This window comes from Pseudorca crassidens, chromosome 11, assembly GCF_039906515.1.
Source record: "Pseudorca crassidens isolate mPseCra1 chromosome 11, mPseCra1.hap1, whole genome shotgun sequence".
Taxonomy (NCBI): domain Eukaryota; kingdom Metazoa; phylum Chordata; class Mammalia; order Artiodactyla; family Delphinidae; genus Pseudorca; species Pseudorca crassidens.
Genome location: NC_090306.1, coordinates 85,456,422 through 85,482,599, shown reverse-complemented (window position 1 = coordinate 85,482,599; position 26,178 = coordinate 85,456,422). Strand labels below are relative to the sequence as shown.

Genomic DNA, 26,178 nt, shown 5'->3' with positions numbered 1-26,178 from the left:
CCTCCAAAGAAAGAGCCACTATTATGTCCCAGCTTCTGTGACCAGGAATTAGTGAGTTTCTTCACTTCATATTTCTAGCTGCTACTACAGTAAAGGGAACGAAGCGAAAGTTCATCAAGGCCATGGTCTGTCCAGCTGACTCATAGATATATTATTTTAGCACTTTGAGAATAACTGTTTACAGAGCATCGTTAGTTCATTGTTAATATGGTGACGAAGGAAGTTGAAACAAATTGCTTAAGTGTTGCTTAGGGTTGGCCTAACCTATGAATTTATGTTTATTGACAGACGCTTATTGACAAATATTTATAGGCAAAACCAGAAGTTACCTACCCCCAAATTCCTCCTCTATAACTTCACCACTTGCAGATTTATGGAAAAAAGTAAATAGAAAGTAATTTGGTAAGCAAATTGTTATTTCTAGTTTCAAATAGCCCTTTGGAGGGATATATTTATTAGTGATTCAAATATTAGTATCAATTAATTTAATGATATCCACACCTGGATATAATCAGCCTGGATTGAAGCTTTATCTATGAGAGAAGAAAGAAAGTCTACCATGTTTCTTTTGGATATACACTCAGGAGTGGAATTGCTGGGTCATATGGTAGTTCTATTTTTAGTTTTTGAAGAAACCTCCGTACTGTCTTCCACAGTGGCTGAACCAATTTACATATACATTTAAACAATCTTTTTTACTTATTTTTTGGCCGTGCCATGTGGTACGCAGAGATCTTAGTCCCCTGACCAGGGATCGAACCCGTGCCCCCTGCAATGGAAGCACAGAGTCTTAACCACTGGACCACCAGGGAACTCCCTACATTTATTTATATATCCAAAAGAAACAAACAAACAAAAAAATTTGAAAAGGTACATGCACCACAACATTCACAGCAGCATTATTTAAATTGCCAAGGTATGGAAGCAACCGAAGTGTCTATCAACAGATGAATTGACAAAGAAGATGTGGCATATATATATAATGGAATACTACTCAGCCATAAAAAAAGAACGGAATTTTGCCGTTTGCAGAAACATGGATAGACTTTGAGGGCATTATGCTAAGTGAAATATGTCAGACAGAGAAAAACAAATGCTGTATGATACCACTTATATGTGGAATCTAAAAAATACAACAAACAAGTGAATACCTCAAAAAAAGAAGCAGACTCACATATATAGAGAACAAACTAGTGGTTACCGGTGGAGGGGGAGGGGCAACATAGGGGTGAGGGAGTGGAAGGTACGAACTACTGGGTATAAGAGAGGCTCAAGGATATATTGTACAACACAGGGAAGACAGCCAGTATTTTGTAATAATTGTAAATGGAAAGTAACCTTTAAAAATTGTATAAAACTTTTTAAAAATTAAAAAAGTAGAAAGTTCCACCATGGGGGCCTTAACACCATTCTACTTACCTACCTACTGACTTCTTCTTTAAAGTCTAAATTCAAGAGCCACGTTCTCTTGGAAAATGTGTTTCTTCATGTCTCTAGTTTGGGTTCATTTTTTGGGGTCCACCAATAGCCCCCTGTGCAAGACACAGACTACAAGACAATATTAGCACTACACGTATCTGATAAAGCATTCGTAACAAGAATATTTATAAAGCGATTTTACAACAATAACAAGGCAAACAACCCATTTGTTAATGGGCAAAAAATATGAAAAGGACATACATAAATAGCCAATAATTACATTAAAAGGTGCTAGAGAAACATTAGTTATCAAGGAAATGCAAATCAAGATACCATCAGAATATCTAAAATTAAAAGACTACAGATACCAAGTGATGGAGAGGATGTAGAGTGACCAGAACTCTTATTCATCGCTGGTGGGAATGTAGAACAGTACAACCATTTCAGAGAATGCTTGGGCAGTTTCTTATAAAGATAAACATATGTCTACCGTATGACACTGAAACTCCACTCCTAGGTGTTCATCGAAGAGAAATGAAAACATGCCTGCACAAAGACTTGTACCTAAATATTCATAGCAACTTTCTTTCTAGTAGCCCCAAACTACAAACAGCTCAAATGTCCATCAATATGTGAATGGATAGGGGCTTCCCTGGTGGCGCAGTGGTTGAGAGTCCGCCTGCCAATGCAGGGGACACGGGTTCGCGCCCCGGTCCGGGAAGATCCCACATGCCGCGGAGCGGCTGGGCCCGTGAGCCATGGCCGCTGAGCCTGCGCCTCCGCAGCCTGTGCTCCGCAACGGGAGAGGCCACAACAGTGAGAGGCCCGGGTAACGCAAAAAAAAAAAAAAAAAAAAAAAAAAAATGTGAATGGATAAACAAATTGTTGTACACCCAGACAAAGGATAAATAAAAAGAACTAACTGCTGATATAAGTAGCAGCAAGAATGAATCCCAAATTGTTATGCTGAGTGAAGGAAGCATGACACAAATGCATGACACAAATACTGCATGATTCCATGCACATGAAACTCGCAGTAAAGTTCAATTTAATCTCTGGTGACAAAATGCACATCAGTGGTTACCTTAGCCCAGGAATAGGAAGGGGCAAAAAGAGAAACTTTGAGGATGATGGAAATGCCTATATCTGGATAGTGGTGGCGGCATGCACATACCCTTTTGTCAAAATTCTTCAAACCGTACCTTTAAAATGTGTGCATTTTATTGTTTATAAATTATACTTAATCAAGTTGATTTAAAAATATATGAAAATTCTCCTGCATCCAACTCTTAATCTCCTGTAATCTCCCTGTAATCTATATCTTCTCTCTCGTATTTATTATAGGCACTGTCGGTTACCCTTGTAACCTTCAAACCTGTCCTATAGAAATTCTGAGGTCTCGAGCACTTCACTCCCTGTGGTCAGTGCTTTACCTTCACATGGTAACTATGGTTTGTCTTTTCTGACCTCAGCTTTAGTCAAGGAAATGCCCCAGAGGGTAACTGCTTTGCATCCTTCATGAGAAATTCTGAGTCATTCATTCCCCTCCATTTCAACTGTGTGTACATTTTTGGCATGATTTCTAAGGATTGTACTAACGAGACACGATAGTCTTTCCGTCTTCCTGCCCGTGAGCGAAAGCAGTTTGTAGACTAGAGATGTGTGCTCTCTCTCACCATATATCTTCGACGTGATTTTCAGATCAATGGGGAAGCTGGTGAGGTTCTTTCCAACCCCCATCCTTCCCCAGTTTGCTTGGCCAACTTCATTTGTGGACAGAGCACATTCATCTTTCTCTTGACTCATGACGATCATGCTGACAAAAGGCCAATTTGATTCCTTGCAGAGCAGTTTTATTTCAACTGAAGAGAATGATCCTTATTTTCCAAAAATCTTTCTCTGGGTCACAGTGTGGCAGGGTTGACTCTTCTGCATTTGCCAAGCAGTAATTCCAATAGTTCAACCCCTCTTGCCTTTAGAGGTTTGGTTTTGCTAAATGAAAGATTCCTATCAGGGAACCTGTTAAGGAAAATGGCTGGACTTAGCAATCATTACAAATACTGGGGAGAGTTCAAGTTACTTTCTGAATAAAAACAGGAATAAAAGCAAAAATTCAAAAACAAACCGCAGAAGTAGACAAGGGAACAAACTCATCAGACTGTGATATTTCATAGGTGTACCTGCTATTCTGTCACCCCCCATTTCCATCTCAAGGCTCCTTTTAGGTGCAACTGTAAGCAGGAAACAAGTCAGGCTTTCTGTGACAATTTTAGACTTCTGAGAATATTTATTAAATGATTATGAAGATGTGACAACCCTCCCTCAGCCAGTGTTAATAATCTTCTACATGAAATATTCTGTTCAAGTTTTCTAACACCATCAGACAAGATAGTCCATGCATATAATTTCAGGTACTCTGTATTTTCCAGATTAATAAGACTACCTTTGAAACTGTTCTAGTTCAGCAGTGCTGTCCTTATCCTTTCTGAGGTTTTCAAAATCTTTTAGCATCAAAAAGATGACTTGTGAAAGTCTTTTGTAAACTCCTATGTTATAAATCGCATTTGATGATTTTTAGAATACACATTAAAAACCTACTAGAAAGTAAAAGACATGAGCAGGTAGTTCATGGAAAAAGATACATAAGTGGCCTTTTAAATATATTAATAATGCTCAATTTCATTCATAATAAGAGAAATGCAAATTAAAATTATACTGAGGTAGAATTTCTCAACTATCTGACAAAAAAGTCAAGACTTTGATGATATACTTTATGGCCAGACTATGGGGAAAAAAAGGACTTTCATATATTGCTGGTGGGAAGGCAAAATGGTACAACCCATAGGGAGGGAAATTTGGCATTTCCTAGCAAAATTACCTATGCATTAACCCTTTGACCCATCAATCCCACTGCTAGAAATTTACCCTGAAAATATACCTTCTCAAATACAAAAAAAAAGTTATTCATTACAAGTTATTCATTATATTATTTGTAATAAAGTATTAGGAACAACCCACACGCCTATCCATAGGGCATTACAAATAAATTATGGTGCATCTGTACAACAGAATACTATGCAGCCATCAAAAAGAATGAGGAAGCAGGTTTATTTCATTATTATAAATATAGAAAAAACACATAAAAAAAGAATGAGGAAGATCTCTATGAACTAATATGGAATAATTTGAAGACTATATTGTCAAATGATAAAAAGAAAAGTGCAAAAGAACGCTCATGGTATGCTCTTTTGTATAAGAAAGAAGAGGAAATAAAAACATATATGTATATATTCCCTTATTTTTGCAAAAAGAAAGTCAAGAACAATAAATCTAAAACTCATTAATACAGCTGCCTGTAAGGGTGGATGAGTGGGGTATAGGGAATAAGGGTGCAAGCACAATTTCCCTGATTAGAACTGTTTTACTAGTTTTTACTTTTAAGCTATGCATTTTTTACATATTCAAACATAAAATTCAATAAAAAGAAAGATAAGATAAAACCTTAACATTAAATACAGGAAGAAGTGAATGTTACTGTATACTACATACATAACATAGCCACACAGAAAAATGAATTAATTCAAATAACTTTTAAATATAATACTAAGATTGTATACCATTAATAGAATATATCTTAAGGTCAAAAGAATTATAAAGATATCTTTATAATTTTAAAGAATTATAAAGTATGAACTTTACTTAAGGTTCATAATTGATAGTATTATTGATTGTTGTGTTTCCAAAACTAAATTGTGTTTAACGTATAACAGTATAAACAAGTAAAAATATTGATGTCAGAAACCAAGGTTTTCACTGTGGGATAAGGAAAAGACATACACGGAATGGGAGAATTAAGGTTTGGGGCCATTTTTTGTTCAAATTAAGGAAGCATTATGAATTCATCATTTAATTGTTTTTTTCTAGCTCTGTCTATAAAAAGGGCCAGAAGCAATGATACTCCAGTAGTAATGAGCATACCTCACACTCAGTTCTTTGTTTCCAAATAACATTTCCCACTCAAAGAAACCAGGGCTTCTTATGAACACGACTGGCTCCTGGTCTGAGGCAGGGAAAGTAGAAGGTGATATGGAAACATCTTGTGCCAGACAGCAAGGAAGTCCTCAAAGACGGATGCGGCTATGTCAAAAGGACAAAGAAGCATTGAATTAAAAGAAATAATGAGTCCATATTTGTTGGGCTGTATCCTACAGGTCTGCAAAGCCTGTACTTGCTTAGCATCAAGACCAAAGAAAAAGCCGGAGTCAGCAAAAGAGACATCAGTGGTTTAAAGGATGGGGGACCTTACATGTCTGAAGCAAGGTCCTGGAGTGACATCCCGCTATGTGCGGCAGAGGTGGGGCAGGACATGGAGGCAGTCTTTGCTCCCAGTGGCAGGGGGAGATTACCAGTTAGAGGCGGAACTGACATCAGGTCAGCCCATCGGTTATCAGGGAAACCAGCAGAGGGGCACGCCCCTCACTTTCCCTTTGATAAGCTATCATAGTGGAGATGCTCTAATCTAAAGTTAGAACAGTCACTAGCTGGGGCCAGGAGCAAGTATGTAGGAAGGTCAGTCAGGTAAGTAGGGTATAGGTGAAGCAGGCACTGGTGGGGCAGGAGATGTACAGAGAAGACGAGAATAGCCACCTTGGGTGGCCTGACCATACAATAGTGATACTCGAGGAGGGGGAAGAACCCTCACTCTCCAACACCTCCATGTGAAATGTCTACAGTTCTGTCCCTGGAGAAGCACTGTGCTACCACCAGAAAAAGAGAATCCACACAGAGACCTTGGGAGTAACAAAACAGATGCAAAACAAGTGAGCTGGATCACAAACTTTAGGACCTTGGAACAGATTCTCTCAGAGAGCAAAGAGACGCAAAGGAGAACAGAGCTAGGTCAAAATGTCCTCCTTACGTAATGATAGGGTTAGGGCTCGGTCGAGCGAGAACTCTGGGAGGGGGCTGATGGCCTAATTTTGCTCACGTGGAGAACTCTGACTCTCCTTCTCACACAGGGCCCTCCAGGACGGGCATCCTTATTCCATAAAGCCAAAGAGCTTCTTTAGCTCAGGAATTTGTGTAGTTAACAAAATGATTTATTGAGTGTAACTGAACCCACTCTGTCAGGAGAACTATTAATAGTTGTGGCATAAACTCACCGTCCACACACTACAAAGGATGTACAGTGGGTTCCAATAAGTTTCCAGCCTTCCTCCTAAGGATGTGGTAAGAGAACGTTCTCGGGGCAGGTTTTGTCCAAATCCTCGTCTGTGTGTCCTGCATTGCCCTTGTCACCACAGACACCCTATTAAGGCCTCTCAGTCTTCCCTCCAGCACTGGCTGAAATTAGAGCCCTCACTGTATCCACTGACTGCAGGAGGAAACGTTAGTGTCCCTCCAACTTGCCTTGCAAGATGCTGCTTGCAGATTTGTGACAGTGGAGTTTTCTCTCTCACACACCCATGTGCTCTGCTTCTCTCTGCAGAACTACACTCCCTCTACTCCAGTGATGGTATCGTAAGCGTTCTGTCAGCTGGAGGAGAATCTGAAAATCTTTTTGGCCAGAAGATCTCTCTGAAAATGGATCGCCCATCAAAAAGAAACAGGGCAGCCACGACACTTCTGATGAAGCTCCACTAACATCCCTCAGAGGCCATAGGTCAAGCGGTTACCCTTCCATCACTTCTTGCCCAAGGTCATCTTCTGGGCTCCCCAGGTGTTCTGCTTGCTCTGGAATGCTGTTATCCTAATTAGACCCAAAGCCCTACAACCCGGAGGTTAGGAAAGACAGTTGGAGACATCCTGCAGTTTGCCTGGAGTGTCTTCTCTCAGGTTCAGCTCAGTATTTTTCAGAAGCGCGCTGGAGCTGGCTCATATGCGCTCACAAGGGCAGCCTGTTAAATTTTCAGGAATTTCGCAGGTCAATTGTTGAACAATTGGTAGCTTGAAATTGGCCTGGTGGGAATATTTACACCAAGGAAATTGGAAAACACTAAAAATCAGTGTCCTTCCTCTCAGCCCCAGCTGGTTAAATCTTTACCAGCACACTACTATTAGTAATAGTAACCTATGCAGTCTATATAGTAGATAAGCACACCGGTTTTAGAATCAGGTTGATTTGAACTACAGTCCTAGCCTCACAATTGTATTACTTAACTCTAGTTTCCCAAAGTAAAATTGAGATTAAAAAAAAAAAAGACTACGTCATGTAACACTGATTTCCCATTCTTCATGTTTCCACTTGGAAAACTTCCATTAGAGTCACATTCCTGGTCCTTCTCTGATCCCCAAGGGAGGAGGAGTGACTTACATAATGGGTGAACTTACATAATGGGTGAAGAAGCTCAGCATGTGTGACTGCCATTCTAGCAAATGGCACCAAATGTCATGGGCCAAGATAGTTGCTTGAGCATCTAAAGGTTCTGCCCCAAATTCCAACGGTGGGGGCGGGGGGAGGTGTCCCCACACCACAGAGCAGTTCTTGGGCACCAGCTGGGGGGCCTACAATCCAGCTCCATTCTGACACTATCTACCAGAGAGAGCGTCAGATTCCACAGGTTAACGGCTCCATCCCACAGGACCGCCCTCCACATCCGATGCCAAGAGCCAAGTCCAGATCCACACCAGTGCTTCTGACTGACTGGCTGTAAACCAGAGGTTCCCACAACCTCCTCCTTGGGCTCAATTAATCTGTTCACAGAACTCAGAGAAACATTTTACTTAATAGATAACCAGTTCATTATAAAAGGACATAGGGGACTTCCCTGGTGGTCCAGTGATTAAGACTTCGCCTTCCAACGCAGGGGGTATGGGTTCGATACCTGGTTGGGGAGTTAATATCCCACATGCCTCAAGGCCATAAAAACAAAACATAGGGGCTTCCCTGGTGGCGCAGTGGTTGAGAGTCCACCTGCCGATGCAGGGGACACGGGTTCGTGTCCCGGTCCAGGAAGATCCCACATGCCACGGAGCGGCTGGGCCCGTGAGCCATGGCCGACGAGCCTGCGCGTCCGGAGCCTGTGCTCCGAAACAGGAGAGGCCGCAACAGTGAGAGGCCCACATACCACAAAAAGACAAAACAAAACAAAACAAAACAAAAACATAAAAAAAAAACCAACCCAGAAGCAATATTGTAACAAATTCAATAAAGACTTTAAACATGGTCCACATGAAAAAATCTTAAAAAATGAAATAATATAAAATAAAAGGATGTAACTTAGGAACAGCCTAATATAAGATATCAGGGCAAGGTATGGGGAAGGGGAATCGGAGCTTCCATGCTCTCTCCAAGCACGCTACTCTCCCAGCACCTCCACGTATTCACCACCTGGAAGCTCTCCGAGCCCTGTCCTTTTGGGGTTTTATGAAGCCTTCATTACATAGGCACGAGTGATTAAATCATTGGACATTGGTGATTGATTCCAACCTCCAGCCCCTCTCCCCGCTCCTGAGGTCAGGGAAGTGAGACTGGAAGTTGCCCCCATCCATAGGTGCCTCTAACCCTTGCCCCCATCCATAGGTGCCTCTAAAAGTCACCTCATTAATGTAACAAAGGACTTTTTTTATTGCTCTCATCACTTAGGAAGTTCCAAGGGCTTTAGGAGCTCTTTGCCAGAACAAAGACCAAGTATATATTTCTTATTATAAATCACAATATCACAGCATCCCTATCATGTACACAGCACAGCCAATGAGAGGGAGGCAGGCAGCGAGATGGGCACACCTCCTTCCTTTCAGGATGCTTCCTAAACATTACACATGACACATGTATACATCCCACTGGCCAGAACTTAACCATATGGCCATCCCAACTGCAAAGGAAGCTGGGAATTTTTTTTTATTCCAGCCAGCCACAGGCACAGCTGAAAACCAGGATTTCTTGTAATATGGAAGAAATGAATAACAGATATTGGGAGGAAATTAATCATCTCTGCCACACCATATAAACATTAGAGACAGAGCTTTGCTCACAGTAAGCAGTCACCGTAAGGGCTCGACGTTGAAAGGGGAGGTGCTAATTACAAACTTCTTCTAATTCCTTATTTTGCAAAAAGCTGGCACTGAATTTTTAAGAATCTGGACCTTTGCATCATTCTTCCTATAAAATGAAGCCTTCCCTCGTATTCCTCTCCTTCTTTTCCACTAAGACATTTTCTAGGTGCCTTTCTTGACTCACCCCCTACCAGCCTCTGCTGGATCCTTTACTGCAAGGAGGGTCGGCCATGTGCTATTTGTGAGAACTGGGGTTGTAAACCTCTTTATACCTCTATTTCCAAGATGTAAATGGAAGTAATCATTTTATCTAACTTATAAAGTTGTTGTGAGGATTAAATGAGTTAAAACATGCAAAACACTTGAAACAGAGCCTGGTACATAGCAAGTACCATATACATTTTTTTTATTATTATACTTAACTCTGGCCCATATCACACGGTACTGTAATTTTCTAAAGCAAGATTTTTGTCTTTTATCGAAAGAATGGTAACAAAATGATAGGTGTGGCCATCTCAATACTTTCTCCCAGGAGATTTTGAGGGTTATTCTTGTATAAGTCATCACCAATATGACATAAATGTGCTAAGCATGACTCAGAAAGTTCCTGGGATTACCTATGTCCATTTAAAATTCTGTAGCATTCTACTATGTCATTATATAAAGAAAATTCACTCCTTTGTTCATTCAACAAACACCATGCTAGTATTAAAGATATGTTGAGGAACAAGATATTCTCCTTCCTTAAGAACCTCACAGTTTACATTATCTATCTGTCGCTGTCTCTCTCTCTATCATCTCTCTTCCTAGCAATCATGTAACAGTGAGAAAGGGTCCATTTTATAGAATCCTTCCTGTTGCAAATGACTGCAACCCAACTCAGACTAGTTTAAAGGACAGGGAGCATTTATTGGCTCATTCATTCATTTACTCAACAATAAACTGCTGAACTATCTAGAGGTAAATTTTTCAAACATTTCAAAGCTGGGTCTGCACGTTTAGAACGAACTCTCTCTCTCTCTCTCTCTCTCTCTCTCTCTCCCACCCTTAGCTCCACTTTCCTCTGACAGGCTCTTTTCACATGGGCCAAAGGCAGCCCCCAGCTTTGTCTGCTAGCTTAGCAACCTCAGCTGAAATAGGGAGCCTCTTTCTCAACAGCTCTGGCAAAAGTGCTGAGGCTGGTCCTCAGCCGTCCGGGTGAGTCATGTGTCCATCCCTGAGCCACTCGTGTGCCTCCGAACTGGGACTTCAAGCTCAAGCACCCACTCCCTGGTGGAGGTGGAGGTGGAGTTGGGATCAGTCCCACCCAAGCCTTATGGATGAAGAGTGGGAGGAGTGACTTCCTTAATGAAGAGTGGGGTGCTGATACCAAAAGAAGGGAGGCTGGATGCTGGGAAGGCAAAAGCAGAAGGCGGCTTGAAAGAAAGCCTCAGGGAAGAGTTGATGCGTGAAATCGGGTTTGAAGGGCCTTTGGAATTCAGCTGACAGATCAGGGATCTCAAAGCAAAGGGAAGACTGTGTAGACCTAAGCACGTGAGACCGTGTGGCTTATTTAGAGGAAATGAGTAGGGTTAGGATATGACTTGAGGAGAAAACAGTGTGGCAGGGAAGATGGGCAAGCGTGAAGCCAGCGTGAAGGTCTCTGTGTGCCCAAACGAAGATAATTCGGGCACACGTGTCTTCACACTTGAGGAGATTTTTCCATGCTATTTCACTGACCTTAAAGAAATGAATCTAACACAAAAGAAAACTGAAGACCGAAATGATAATTTCTCTTTGTATATCCATTGCCTGGCACATATGGGCCCAGTAAATGTTTATAGATCTGAAATGAAATGTCTTCTGAGCTAAATAAGATCACTTCTCTCCACCATACCCACATAGCATAGTGCTGGTACATTTTAAGTGCTCAATAGGCATTAGCTGTTTGTCTTCATGGTCATTAAGTCAATTTTTGATGATATATACTTAGCTTTCATCATTCCTCAGACTTTAGCTAATTTACTGTTACTTAATTCTCAGAAAACTTGAAATTAGAGTTGGAGATGCATTTAACTCAGAAACATTATTTTGCAGACTTGTACCTAAATCAGCAACAACGACAACAAAAACTTAATACTGCTGTCTGGTGACTTAGAAAGTAAGAAATATAAGTCAACTTTTGTATTTGAAAACTGTAAGATAAAAGGGACCCACAAACACCACATAGAGAGTGGGTCTGCAAGACTGGTAAGGATTATTTTTCATTTGAGTAAAACAAGGTCAGTTCACCCTTTGATGAGTTTCTCAATTAATCTCATTTCTTTGCTGGCTAGTCTTCCCACTTTCCCAGAGCCCCTAGGAATCTATAAAATAACAGATGATCATGCCAACCACTCCTCTTGGGGTTATTATTATTATATATGTATAATAACCACAAGGTTATGAAACTAGATGTCAACAAGAATCAATTAAAACATTGCAAGTAATGGTGTAAAGAAATTGGAATTCCATCCCTAGCCAGAATCCCCATCTGCCTGTGGCTTCCTCGTCGTGTGCAGTGGTTGGGGGGGCAGAGAATTCTCTGGGCATGTTTCCCACAGAGGCCTCTATGGGATATTCTTGGTCCCCCTCTAGCCTGCCCCAGAACCTCAGTTTGGGGTTTGTCTCTCTCAGTCATTTTGAAACCTTATGTTCACACTTGATAGCCTTAATGGAGGGAGAGAGGAGAAACCATTCATTGTTAATTCGATAAATATCTATCAAGAACCTACAACATGTCAGGAACATTCTAGAAACTGGGGTTACAGAATCTCTGCCCTCATGGAGTTTTTATTCTCGTGAAGGGAGACACATATTAAGCAAATAAGTACATAATGTGAGATGGTAATAATATCCAATATATAGGCAGAGAAGGAGGGACAGGAGAGCAGGAAATGGGTGATCAGGGAAGGCATCCCTTTGAAGATGAAATTTGAACAAAGACCTGAAGGATATAAGGGAACAGCCATGCTGATCGTTGAGGGAAGACTGTTCCAGAAACTGGAACAGCAAGTACAGATGTCTTGAGGAGGAATGTATCTGGTGTGATAGAGGAAGGCCAGAAACCCAGTGTGTCCAGGGCAGAAAGAAAAAAAGGGACAGTAACAGGAGATTACATCAAAAGGGAACAGACACTGCAAGGTCCCTGTCGGCACCTGGGAATTTCCACAATTTTTTTTCTTTGTAGTCACCTTATGTGTCTCCTCTGTGTGCTGTCATTTCCTGCTTCTCTTACCTTTACTCAGCAGACATTGTCCTTTCTCTTTCTCAGGAATATTTGTCCTTTTTACTGCCCAGAATCCCACGCCTCCTCTTCTAAAGCAGCAAGGTGATTTTTTTTTGGAAAGAGCATCTCTCCCATTGCTTCTGTCAATCAAAGTGCTCCCCACAGCTGTCTCAGCTCAACCAATCACACTGTCTGTCCCTGGAATTAGTCTTCACCAAGATGAATTGAGGCTTAATCAACTTGACTAGGGTTCCCCAAAATGACTGTCCAGTAGCTTCTGGTCCCTGGTTCCCCAAAGCTGCCCTGGTGTCTGTCCTTTCTGGAACTTGACTATCTAGCTCTTCTTTCAATTCCATAATCTAACCAAGACTTTCCAGTAAATTTATATTTAACTTAACAAAGCACCCCTAACTTATCATCAACCACCCTGGCTCTTCTTCCTGTCATGACTCATATCATATGGTCCCCATTAACGCTAAGTTGTGGACTTGTGGGAACTTGTCCTTTCATAGCTAAAATAATTTGTCATTATAACACTAAATTCTCAGTCTGAAGAAAATGTTAGCATTTTCCAACTGATTTATCAGGATAGTTTTTTTTTAAGCAAAACCATTGTTTGCTATGATTTGACACATTAAGAAGAAAAAGTCACCACCACTACAATAAAAAAATAAATTCTTAAAGAGAAGGAAGGGATTAGAACATCACAATGAAACACGCAAACTCTGGAATCACACAGCTTGAGTCTGCGGCTCAGCTCTGCCATCTGGCAGCTGTTCAATCTTAGGTTTGGTTCCCCTAGAAGCAAACCCTGAGACAAGGACTCTAGTGCAAATATATGTCTCGGAAGTGACCCCAGGACACACGAGTAGGGGAAGAGAGAGGGAAGGGGAGGCAGCCAATAGAAGGTTCTTTATCAATACAGGTAACTATGGGCCACCGGGTACAATCCTACGATGAGTCTCTGAGAGCCAGCATAGAAAAGGCCCCTCAGTTCTCTCCCACCCAAGGAGCAGGGGAGTTGGGGTATTTAGACACCAACTCCATCAGTCATTGGTTAAAGGGTGCTGGGGGGGGCGGGGGTTTGTTGGGATCGGAATGGACATATTCCCCAGCACTTCTGGCCTCCTCCAGCAGCCAGGGAAACAGATGCAGACCCTGGCAGTGGAGAGCCAGCCAGTGCCCACTGAAATGGTGACACGGGAGGGTGTACTGACCGCTCCACTACACTACTTAGCTCTGTAAGCATCAGGTTCCCCATGTGTAACATAGCATAATAATAATAGCATCTCACAGGGTGGGTATGAAGATTAAATGAGATGATGTGTGTGTAACTGTGTGGCACATGAGCACACAGAGAGTTTGTACATGTTGAACATCATGAAGGAGACAAAGAGGGAAACACATGGAAAGCCCAAGAGGAATGAGTAGGGAGAAATGGGAGGTGGTGAATGGGAAAACAAAAGAAAAACTTTTACGAATTAAGACATACAAAACAGACTTTGTGAAAGAAGCAATATTCTCAGCACATTCCAGCAGCAAACAGTCTTTCTGCAAAGAATTTTCAAGAGATTTGCTTCTTGAGAGTCAGGAAGAAAGTCTGAACAGCAAAACCCGCCATTCCCTGAAGATTGGTAAATACAGCGGCTGGAAAGAGGAAAAAAGGGAAAGGATCTGTTTTTCTGAAACTATGCTTCTACCTTACTCTCTTTATCCATGAGGATGGTAATTAGTTCTTTCAATATGACAAGCACACAAGTTTCTGCCTTTTCTAAGAAGGAAAGAAAATTAGTTCATAAAGGCATTTCTTTCTTTCCAGCAAGTCCTGTAGTTCCACGTCCATAGGTGAGGGGAGGGTTGGGTAGGGGGAGAAGAGAAACAGTAGACAAGTCACCATTTGTACCTGGGGAGGTACAAAGTGCTGGAGAGAAAACAAAGGCCTTCAGCTGTGTGGAGGTGGGTTTGCTATTTTCTTCGGGTGTGGGAGAGAAGGCTAAGGAGACTTTTGAGCTGAGACCTATAGGAAATCAATCAGCCATGCAAATGCCTGGAGAAGAGTATTAAATGGCAAGTACAAAGGCCCTGAGGCAGGAAAGTGCCTAGTGTGTTTGAAGCACACAAAGGAAGCCTCTGTGGCTGGAATGGATAGAACCTGGACACAGCTGAAGATGCCCTCCCAGAGGCTGAGGTGGGCCTGAGGGAAGGAAAGGGCAGGAAGGGAAGTGGGGGAGGGGAGGGAAGTGGGGGAGGGGAGGACAGTGAGCAAGACGAGTGACATGATCACACTCACATTTTAGCAGGATCCCCCTGGCTCCTGATTTGAGAACAGGCTGTCCAGAAGCAAGGGTGGACACAGGAAGCCCAGGGAGGGAGGTGTCGTGGTCTGAAAGCAGGTTGGAAAAGAACTTCCAGACACAAGGCAGAATGTAAAGAAGATGAAATTTATTAGAGGGAAGGGTCGCTGCTAGAACAGCGGTCTGACTTCCTAGTAGTCTGGGAGAGTCCAGCCTGAACATGTGCTATTGATCAGTTTTTATAGCCAGAAAACAAAGGAATGGTCCGAGGTGAAAATTTCGTTTACTGATTGATCGAGGCACATATACCTTCCTTCTGTAGGGTGGGAGTAGGACAGGCCAGATGCCTTTCCTTATTTGGGACAGGTCCTGTTGCCCAGGTGGGCATCGCCCAGGTGGGCTCAGGAATTTCGTAACCATCGCAACATGGCGGGGAAGGCGAGTAAGAGTCCGGTAGGGGGTGTAACACTGACACTTTTTCAGGTGGGGTCATCCTTTGTCCTTGGTTGTAATAATCCAGGTGAGTGATGATGTGGCTTGGACCAGGGTGGTCACGGTGGTGGTAAGAGCTATTCATATTCTGGATCTACTGTGAACAGAGGGTCAACAGCATTTGCAGATGAATTGGATGTGGGGTATGAGAGAGTAGAGAGGAATCAAGGAAGTCTCAGCTTATTCAGTGAAACAACCTGTACTACGTGCCAGACACTGTCCTGGACGCTGCAAATGCAACAAAAAAATTTTCTGCCTTCATGAAGGGTTTTCTCTAGTGGGGAAAACTGACCATAAAAAATACAAATATTCAGTATGTTAGGTATGCTGTATGGTGGTGAAGTGCTAACAAAACCAAAACAAGGATAAGGAATATCAGGAGTAGGGATTGCAATTATAGAAGAGGGTTTCAGGAAGTCCTTGCTGAGATGATAAGATCGGAATAAAGACTTGAAGGAGTGAACCGTGTGGTTATCCTGGGGAACAGCAGAGGGAACAAGTGCAAAGGCCCTGAGGGTTTAAGCACACTGATTTTGTGATGCCAATTAGACATCAAAGTGGAGCTGTCAAGTAGGTAGCGGGATGCATATTATGGAGAAGAATTCCTCAGTGGTTCCCTTGGCTTTGGGCTCACCCTCTTCCAGGTAAGGTGACCAACTGTCCTGGTTTCCCTGGGACTGAAGGGTTTTCTAGGACACAGAACTTTCAGTGCTAAAAGCAGGACAGTCCTGGGTACAAACAGTTGTTCACCCTAATTCCAGGTCATCCTGCATCTTTCTGTCAGAGGGATGCTTCTAAAATATAATCCTAAAAAGTAGATCCTAAAAATCCTTCAGTTTTTCCTTCTAGCATGAAGGATCAAAGTTAAAGTTCTGTAGAACTCAGCACAAAAGTCCCTCCCACCCTGGTCTCAGCGTCTCTCCTGCCCCTCCTGCACCAGCAACCCATTATCTACCAGCTGCCCTCACAGCCAACACATCTTTCTCAATAACCATCCAGCAATATGGCATCATTGCTTCCTGAATAAGCTGAGATATTTGAAATCGCCCACCAATGGCTTTCATACATCTCTTCTCTTTGCCCATCCCATCCCCATCTCCACTTCTCCGTGTCGCTAAAATACTTCTCTTGCTTAAGTTTCATTTCAAGGGCTACCTCCTGGAAGCCTTGCGGGTTGATATAGATATTGTATCTGCACGTCCATGGGGCTCACTGTATCCTGCTAAGGGCTGAATCCAGGTGTGGTGGGTCCCAAATCTTATATAATTTGAGGATACTCTTTAAGAAAAATAATACAAAATTTCAAATACAGATTTAGGTATAAGAGTGAATATTTACTTAGAAGGGACACATACAAATGAGGAGTCCTGAGGCGTTGCAGTAAATTGCCCTCTGATCCCACTCTTTCCACCCCATGTGGAAATTGGAGGTTCCCTTGTCTATCTCCCTCCCTAGACTGTGAGACCCCTGGGGGCAGATAACTTACCTGCTATGTCTTCGTATCCCAAGTGCCTGGTATGTGGAAGCAGGTCAACGGATGTTTGTCGACTGCCAAAATGAATGGTCGGGCTGGTGGTGACAAAGAACACTGGTCTGTGAGGCAGATCCTGGTTTTAGTGACACCTGCCAATGACCAGTTGTATCACCTGAATATAAGGAACAAGGAACTTAACCTCCCAGATATTAAAAGCCATTAGGTGGCCTACCTGTGTGAAATGGCTAGGTAGACTGCCTGGCCAGAAGAGGCGCTTAATAAATACTTGTTTCTCCTCTTTTCCTACCCTTGGGTTCTGTTTCCCTTCCATCAGTCACAGGCCCCCAGGGCTGGGATACAAGCCAGGAAATGGGGCCCACTCTCTGTGAATACATGAACTTGTTTAGCTCCGCTGTCTTACCTTTCAGAACGACAATCAGTGTTGCAGCTGAAATATTTTCCCTGCCGCTCATGAGCTAAGATTATTTAATTGATCCTTTAGCCCTCCTATTTGTCTGCAGGTCAGCGGGAACATCCATAATGTGCTGCTGTGCACTTGAGCTCAGTCCAGGGTCTGTAAATAAGGATGGGAGAGTGCTGTTTCTGCTATTTAAGCCAATCAATGTTATTGTTTTAAAGGAACCAATTTCCTTCCTTGTAAACCCAGGTATATAATAAATAAATAATTCAGCATCCCTGAAATATTTATTATAGGCAGGTAGCATTCTGCTCTCTGAGAAAAGCAACTTGTCTAAGAATTGGATGCTGTTGGTTACCAGCGGCTCCAGTAATCATAGACCCTGTCTGTCGCTTTCCATCATTTGTCTACTGCTCAAAGCAACCTTGGGAGTTAGGAAGAGTGTCTCCATTTTAAAGATGAAGAAACACAAGAGTTATTAAATAAGTGTACAGAGCCAGTAAGTCCAGGAGACAGTATTGTAACTGGTCTCTTTGGGGCACACCTCTACTCTCTGTGCGGGGCAAGAATTACAGTCCACTTTATAAGTGTCAGCTCTTATAAAGGACAACAACCCCCGGGATTTCTTTGCAGATGAGCCATTCTGCTTCTCTGTACTGCCTGGATAGAACCAAGAATTTACTATACCGTGCATCACATCTCATTCCCTGTCCCCGGGTCAGTAGCCGGCACCCCAAACCAGTCTGTGGTCTCTAAGGCTGAGTCATGTGTTTGGACTAATGGAGATCTTCAGATGACAGCCCTGTGCATTTCTTTTCAAAATCTCTGCTTTTGAGATGACCTAGCTCACCTTGGTGTTTGCTAAATGTTATTCAAGTGGCTGTTACAGTCAGTCACTGCTTTTTCTTGGATGGAAATCACCTGTTGTTGATGATGATGATGGTTAAACCTATGATTAACCCAGTACTTACTACATGCCAAGGACTGTGCTGACAACTTTGCAAAATGTCATTTAATTCTTAGAAGAACCCTTTGAGGTGGATGTTAATGTCTTCATTTTTTAACTGAGATGCCTGAGGCCTAAGTAGTTGCAGAAAATAACTAGTTCTAAACCACACAGGTAATAAGTAACCAACACAACCAGGATTCAAACTGGGGTCTCACCAATCATACAATGGATGCCCTGAGCCACTATGACACCTCCAGTGGGAGAAGAGTCGGTATTCGCCATTAACTAACGTAAGCTCTAGTCATATTTAGGAGATATCTTTATTTCTAGGCAAAGGGTATCCATCCACCTACCCACCCATCCACTCATCCATCCCTCCATACTTTTCCTCACACAGACTATTCCCTTTGACTGGAATGTTGCTCTGATCTCCCCATAACTGTGGAGCTAACCCCCTTCTCAACCCTTAAGTCTCATTTTTAAGTTCCACCTCCTCCTGGAAGTTTTCCTAGCCTGACATTGCGTCCCGTCTCTGTGCCCTCATGGCGCTCTATTTATCCTACTCAGGGGTGGATCCCGATTTTGCGGGGCCTGAACTACAAGGTACAGTCAAGGAAAATGACTTCCAGGGTAGAAACTCAAATTAAACAGGGAAACTAGACCTTAACTTCATTTCCTCTGTGAGTTTTGGGTTTTCTGGATACTCAGTGTAGCATAATCATAGCCCTTTAAAACTTAATGTTTAATCCAAGTGTTGGTGTTTTATTTTTCTAAAGTATCGAACCATTTCAGCTCTAGATAGACCAAGCTTCAAAGGATTTAACACTATAATTGTTCTGATTCAGGTTTAACTTGCTGAGCCTTAGATTCAGCACCCCCACAGTTGTAGCCAATAGAAAAGTGAGAGCAAACAGTGTTGACCTAACCTGAGGTCCTAAATGCCAACACCTGTCATGATCATTTCAGTGGTTAGCTTAATTTGCAACGTGTGTTTATCAGATCTATTTCTGCTCATACAGACTTTGTTAAAATCAGATCACAATAAATATTATATTGTGTTAATAACCCATACTGAAACTTAGAGATGTTTGCTTCTTACACACAATTAACAGGAACTCAGCGAATTAGTTATTATCCATATTCTACCTGTATGGAAACTGAATCTGAGAGGTGTGATCTCCTTGAGGTCACACAAGCTAGTAATAAGTAGAGCAAACCGAGTTATGATTACAATGTAAATGTCCTTTGTCCATACTGACTCTCCCAAGAACCAAATCATAAAATTAGACTTCATGGCTTCAGCAATCCTATTAAAGATTTACACTTCTGCATGCAAATTAGTCTCACTAGAGAATGACAGATTGACATGGGCGATCCAAAGTAGTCAATATTTCTGCAAGTGGTAATTCCAAAGAGCCTGTATTGGAGCTATCGAGGTATTACTCCCTTTCATTTACTTTGCTTTATTGTAATTATGGAATTCCCCCTCTGCTGCGGCTGGTGAGTAGATGATGCCCTGAACTCTTAAGCTGATTTAGATGGGATCATCTCTTTTGTTAATACTTCAGCTCAAACTTTCTCCCGAGAATGTTTGCTTATAAATCCTTAGACATTTCCAGAGCTAACGGGAGACTCTTGGTCCTCACAGGAATTTAAAGGAAAGCTGTAAGTTGGTCATCAGAAGTCCCTTTGTGAGCTCCTGATGCTGTCTGGGGCACCAGGGCACAGGATCAGGCTTCCTCCTAATTCTGCTGCTCTGCTAATCAAGTGAAACAACCCCACGTCATACTCGTTTCTACTCTTCTGTGGCACAAGCTGTTTATCATCAGAATAAGCAGACTTGAAATTATAGGTGGAGCCCATGGTCCCCTCTCTCCCTTCCACCCTAGGCCACACTTCTTGGGAGTTAAAGGGTAATAATGGGATTACATTTACAGTAACAAATCGTATTTTGCTACATCTCTCCCACTCCCCTGTCCCACCTTGTTTCCCCCAATTAGTTCTGGAAAGCCTGGGGCTGGGCCTCATGGACTCACCAGTACAGGATCCTGGGCATCTTTCTACCAGCCACCATTTCATCCCCATTGTTGAAGTCTCTGCCCAGGTCGAACCACAGGGAGCAGGCCCAGTGTGGTACTCCCTCTGGTGCCCAGTAGAGGGCACTGTTTCCCACCACACCACTGTCTGCCTTTGCTCCTGAGGCACTGGGGTCCAGGAGAGCTGTAAGCAGGCCCCTCCCTGTGGCAACCACAGCTGCCGCCATCCTTCACACTCTCTGCACTGGCCCTTCAAGTCTCACCATGATGCCGCAGCTGCTCTGCTAGAAGGAGGAAGCGCTCTTTCTGTGCCTTTTGGACCCTCCCCAGGGCATGGCCCAAAGCAGGGCCAACTTGTGTTGCAGACGCTCAGAGACGTGTGAGAGCAGCTCTTGGGTTTCTACGGTGGCTTCTCCTCTCGCTGGGAGGTGGCCTGCCCTGTACTCAAACCACTCCTGCCTCAGGCCGCAGGGACATTGTTCTTGGGCTGAATTTGTGTGCCTGCACCTCTGTCCTTAGCACCAGTTCTTCCCCAGGAGGATCTAATGGCCCTTCAAGCAAAGAGGATCCTGCTGGGGCTTCCCTGGTGGCGCAGTGGTTGAGAGTCCGCCTGCCGATGCAGGGGAGACGGGTTCGTGCCCCGGTCAGGGAGGATCCCACATGCCGCAGAGAAACTAAGCCCGTGAGCCATGGCCGCTGAGCCTGCGCGTCCAGAGCCTGTGCTCCGCAGCCGGACAGGTCTCAACAGTGAGAGGCCCGCGTACCGCAGAAAAAAAAAAAAAAAGAGGATCCTGCTGGGTCCACCCAGCAGTCTTTTCCCGGTACAGGTGAATCCAAGTAGCAAAAAGAGATGTGCTCAAAACACCTGCTTCCAGCCCTGGGGTTACCAGCACTCAACTCCAAAACATACAAGAACTTGTTGGGGTACTGAGTTGGTTGAATTCCACAAAGCCAAGTCCAGAAGATTCTTCCCACTTGACACTGAAATTTTCAGGCATGAGAGGTCACTGTTGCACCCTTATCCCCACTCTAAACACACCATGGACTGGGTGGAAAGTCCACACCGGCCACAAACTCATGCCAGGGACAGCAGTTCTGTGTCACCTCCACTGATCTTCCAGGCCTGAAATCAGCCAGGACATCTGTTAGCTCCTGCTTGAGGTGCCCCCTTCTTAGCAGTTGCTAAGGTACTTTAGAGCAGGAATCCAGAAAAATGCAGCAATTGTGAGAATCTGTGCAACTCTGGAATCCCTGCAATACGCCTGCGTTGTGATGGTACTTACATAAACCTCATGATTTCTTCTCTGGGAATCTTGCTTTTCTGAAAGACTGTTTGCAACTGGCCCCTTTGACAGCAACAAGTACTGTGGGCTCTGATAGGACAAACTTCCTCCTGGAAACAGTTGCAGAAATAGGATAAATGAGGCCAAAACAAATACACATGGTAGCCCCCCAAAATATACCAACTCCAATGTTCGTATTTCCCTGACCCTCGAGTTTCAACTCCAGCTCATGTGGGGAGTGCCTGCTGACAAAAATGTCAGTGCAGTTGCTATCTGTTAGCCTCACGCTTGGCTTCTCTCTCACCTGGAAAAATAATAACCTGACAAACACAGAATACCCTCAACACATATTCAATGCTCTATTCATGTTGTTGCGCTTATAGGACAAATGGGGAGAATATAACCACGATGTTGACAGTGAGCAATGATTACTACCTGAGCAAGCACTGTTCTCAGCACAGTCTGGTTTAGTCTGGGTAGAGTGAGGGAAAATTCAAGGGCACAGAGCAAACGGCAGAAGCCTCGAGAGGTGCCCTAGACTTTTGTACACAGTTCTAGCGACCATCGATTTCCTAATATGAGCCAGGTGCTGTGAAGTGCTTGCCCAGGTCCCCTCTTAATCTGCACAGCAGGTACCCTGAAGTGTGAATTATCATCCCTACTTATAGCCCAGGAAACTGGGGCTCTTTGGTGACTGGCCATGGCTTTGCCAATGGCAAAGAAAAAGATCCTTGAGATTCTGACCAAGTCCTTAAATCATGACTGCATTACTCAAAACTCAGCTGCAAGAGACAGAAACTCAACTCGAACTAGCTTATGGGGGTGGTGGGGGGAGGAATTTATAGAGGATCCAACTTCAGGCATGGCTAGATCCAGGGACTAACATATGTCACATGGACTAACTCTGTCTCTTTTTATTGATCTTTTCTGTTTCCACTTGCCACTGCTTCATTTTGTTTATGTGAACTTTCTTCTCCTGCAGAGTTTCCTCCATAAAACCAGGAAGATGACCATAAATGGTTCCAGCCAACATTACCATTTATCTCACAATTCCAGAGGAAGAGAGAGACTTCTCTTTCAGAATCCATGTGTAATCTCTCAAAGAAGAGGCTGGCTCTGTTCAGGTCACGTCCTGCTTATCCCTAAACCAATCACCATGGTGGAGAGGTTAAGTCCCATGATTGACAGCCAACCAAGGCCACATGGAGAGGGAAGTTTGGTGGCCATTGAAAGGAAGGTTGCTGTACAGACAACCCATGTGTTAACAGAACTACTAGGGACTTTAGTTAGATGTAATCCCTTATGAACTTGGATCTGCTGGTTTTCATGGTGTAATTTCCTTTTGTTTTACATGCTCTCCATTATCTGTGGTATACTCATGGAAATGGCATCAGAATGACAAAGGAGGAAGCCCCAAGGTTTGCGTATGTGTTTTAAAATTAAAGAGCCAGTGATTACCGGTTTTCTTTCTAGAACAAAAAGTATGTTGTTAAAATAGAGTTGCTGAAATCTTTTAAAAACTGTTTTAAGAGAATGCAGCATCACCTTGTGGTGTTCTTGCCAAAAATGTTTAACCCAAATTTAATCATGAAGGAAGAATCAGACAAGTGCAAAAAACTGGCTTGGACTCTCCAAAAAAGTCAATTTCATAAAAGACCACACACACACACACACACACACACACACACACACACACAAACACACTCTAAAAGGCTGAGGAACCACACCAGGTTAAGGTGACTCAAGAGTCATGACAATTAAATAATTAAATACAGTGTGAGATCTTTGATTAGATCCTGGATTTTAAAAAAAAATTATAAGTGGCATTATTAAGACAATTTAGAAAGTTCAGTACTAAGATCTATATATTAGGTAATGATATCGTTTTCAATATTAGGTAATGATATCGTTTTCAATGTTGCATTTTCTGAGTGTGACTGTGGTTATATAGAAGAATGTCCTTGGTCTTGGGAGAACATGCTGAAGTATTTAGGGATAAAGAGTCAGGATGATGCAGCTAATTTTCAAATAGTTCAGGGGGAAAAATGTACACATAGACAGGGAGAGATAGAGGTGAGAGAGATGATATAGTGCGAGAGGGTGAGCATGTGGCCAAATGTTAAGAACTGGTGAATCTAGGTGAAAGGTATATGGGTGTCATTAAATATATTCTATTCTTATACTTTTTCTCTAGGTTTCAAATTTTTCCAAATCAAATTGTTGAGAAGGGGAAAAAAATTTAGGTACAGCCTCATAACAATCTAAAATCTAACTCCCTCACCGATAATACAGTAAGTGAAGCCCAAAAAACTCACCGTGTAAATGCGGGGTCATTATTGCCAGGTTAGTTAAACGACAGGCCAGTTTTAACAGCCAGAGCTGCAAGAGCCATATCTGTTCACGTCCAGGCCGCTGAGGTTGGCGCCACCTGGTGGCAGTTGTCTGCTTCAGCTTAAATAAGGATGGGGACTGTTCTGGGTCCTCCTCTATCAGTGGTGATTCCAGGAATCGCTAGGAAGTAGCACCCATTTCCTTGACCCGATTCGGGAGAGTGGCCAGGAGTATTCTGGAAACAAGGAGACCATTTCGTGGGCAGGGGTCGAGGTGAAGGCAGTCTGGGTCCAGTCTATGTGGGAAGCGCTGGCGTCCAGAGGCTGCCTGGCTGTCACAGTGAACAGCAGGCTTAGCTGCTCTCTGCCTGCAACAAAGTCCCTGGTTATGGGAACCTAATGTCCATCCATGCAGTAGGGAAGTAGCTGGAAGAGTTTGACACAGCTCCGGGCTCAGAAGGGGGCGTCATTTAGCCAGTGACAGCTAGGTCATATACAATGTCACACCAGCAATTTCTAAAAATCAACAAACAATTTAGAAATTATTTGATGCACCGTTTTCACTACAACTTACATTGTTTAAAGCAGTTTTATTAGAGGACAAAAGGGAATGTATTTTAAAATTTTTATTTATATGCGAATTTAGGTGACTGTTGTTTTAAACTATTTTTAATATCACCTGTGTGCACATGTACGTTTTGAATAACCTATATATATACATACACATGGGTATATATAAAAAAATAAACACACACATATATACATACATAGACACCCAGGAAGTATTCTAGCTTGTTTTCTGAATGGAAAATTGGTTACATAGTAATACATGTGCCCTTTCCCCACTGCTTCATTCTTTTTTTTTTTTAATGCTGTTAATCTGAATAGCATACATGGTGTAATTTATTTAATAAATCATAAAATCTTAACCATAAAACCATAAATCTTAGAAAAATTTGCTAAGATTTATATCTTGCCTATTTTTAGGAAAGACTTGATGTGGTTTATTATGCTAAATCACATATAAAACAAGACAATGAAAAATATTTAGAAGACTGAAAAACCATCAAAAGAAGAGAAGAGCATGGGGTAAGCTAAATCATCCAAGTTTAGCTTTGGATTTCTTGGGGAACAAAAAGGAAACAAGATGGGCGGTTGCTTCTGGCTCTGCACCAGGGTCTAGTCTGGCTGGAAGGACTCCCAGGTGAGAAGGACAAATGGAGACAAGGAGTCGCTCAGTGGTAGCAGCTGGTGACGCCAAAACTAGAGGAGTAGCATTGTGAGGGCATGGTGAGAGGTCACACTCTAAAAGCCACCAGAGCGCTGTGAATGGGCTGCGCAAGCCAAGAGGCCCAGAGCAAGGACTGGAACACCAACGAGACTAGGAAAGAGCATTCCTGAAGAACAGCTGGGATTGTTCCCACGGTTTGGGAGGGAAAGCAGTGTTTTTAAGACCAGGGATGCAGAGGGCATAGATATATCTCTTCACCCCATAAAAGAAACCTATGTTCATCTTTCATATAAAGGGCGTTTGAGTCACATGGCGACTCTGGATTTTCTATAAATGGCACAGAAATGTTCTTCCATGAATGCTTCCCCTAATACTCCTCTACAAAAGATAGGACCCATGGTTTTGAAAAGGCTGGATAAGAGCTAAATACATTTTGTGAAAATTAATAGCATTTCTGCAAACCACTGAGAAGTTATTAAGAAATATAATGAGAAAGAGATTCCAGTTGCAGTCGCAAGAAAAAAACATACTTGGGAGTAACTTCTATGAGAAATGTGTATGACCTCTTTAAAGAAAATACAAAATTTTGCTTAAAGAGTTAAAATACTTGATTAATGGAAAGGTATACCATATTGGAAAACTAAATAGCACGTCAGTTCTTTGCAGATTCATTCATAGATAAATCCCAACAGAATCATTTTCGTGGGAAAAAAAGGAAAATATTTTAAAGTTCACGTGAAGCAGTAAACAAAGGTAAATATAGAATAACGTTCAAAAAGCAGTAGTAATGTCATTGGTGGTAAAAAGTCTTACATGGTAGAAGATTCTAAAGCAAAATTTGAAATAGTGTGGTGATCTTTCAACAACAGATCATTGGACTAGAATAAACAGAAGATGGAGATCCTATTACATATAAGAATTTAAATGATTTTTCACAAAGCCATCACCAAATAACGTAGAGGAGAGAATAATTCAACAAATGGTACTAGGATACGTGACTATCAATTTGG

General features: G+C 42.5%; 1 long non-coding RNA gene across 1 annotated transcript; it reads right to left on the bottom strand.

The window, feature by feature from the left end:
* Positions 1-1,693: 1,693 nt before the first annotated feature.
* LOC137202996 (uncharacterized) lies at positions 1,694-24,555 on the bottom strand. The gene is made up of 4 exons (XR_010932837.1): positions 23,923-24,555; positions 21,608-21,717; positions 17,343-17,495; positions 1,694-3,438 (listed from the first exon to the last, which is right to left on the bottom strand). It is a non-coding gene; the product is annotated as an uncharacterized lncRNA (long non-coding RNA).
* Between the last annotated feature and the right edge of the window lie 1,623 nt (positions 24,556-26,178).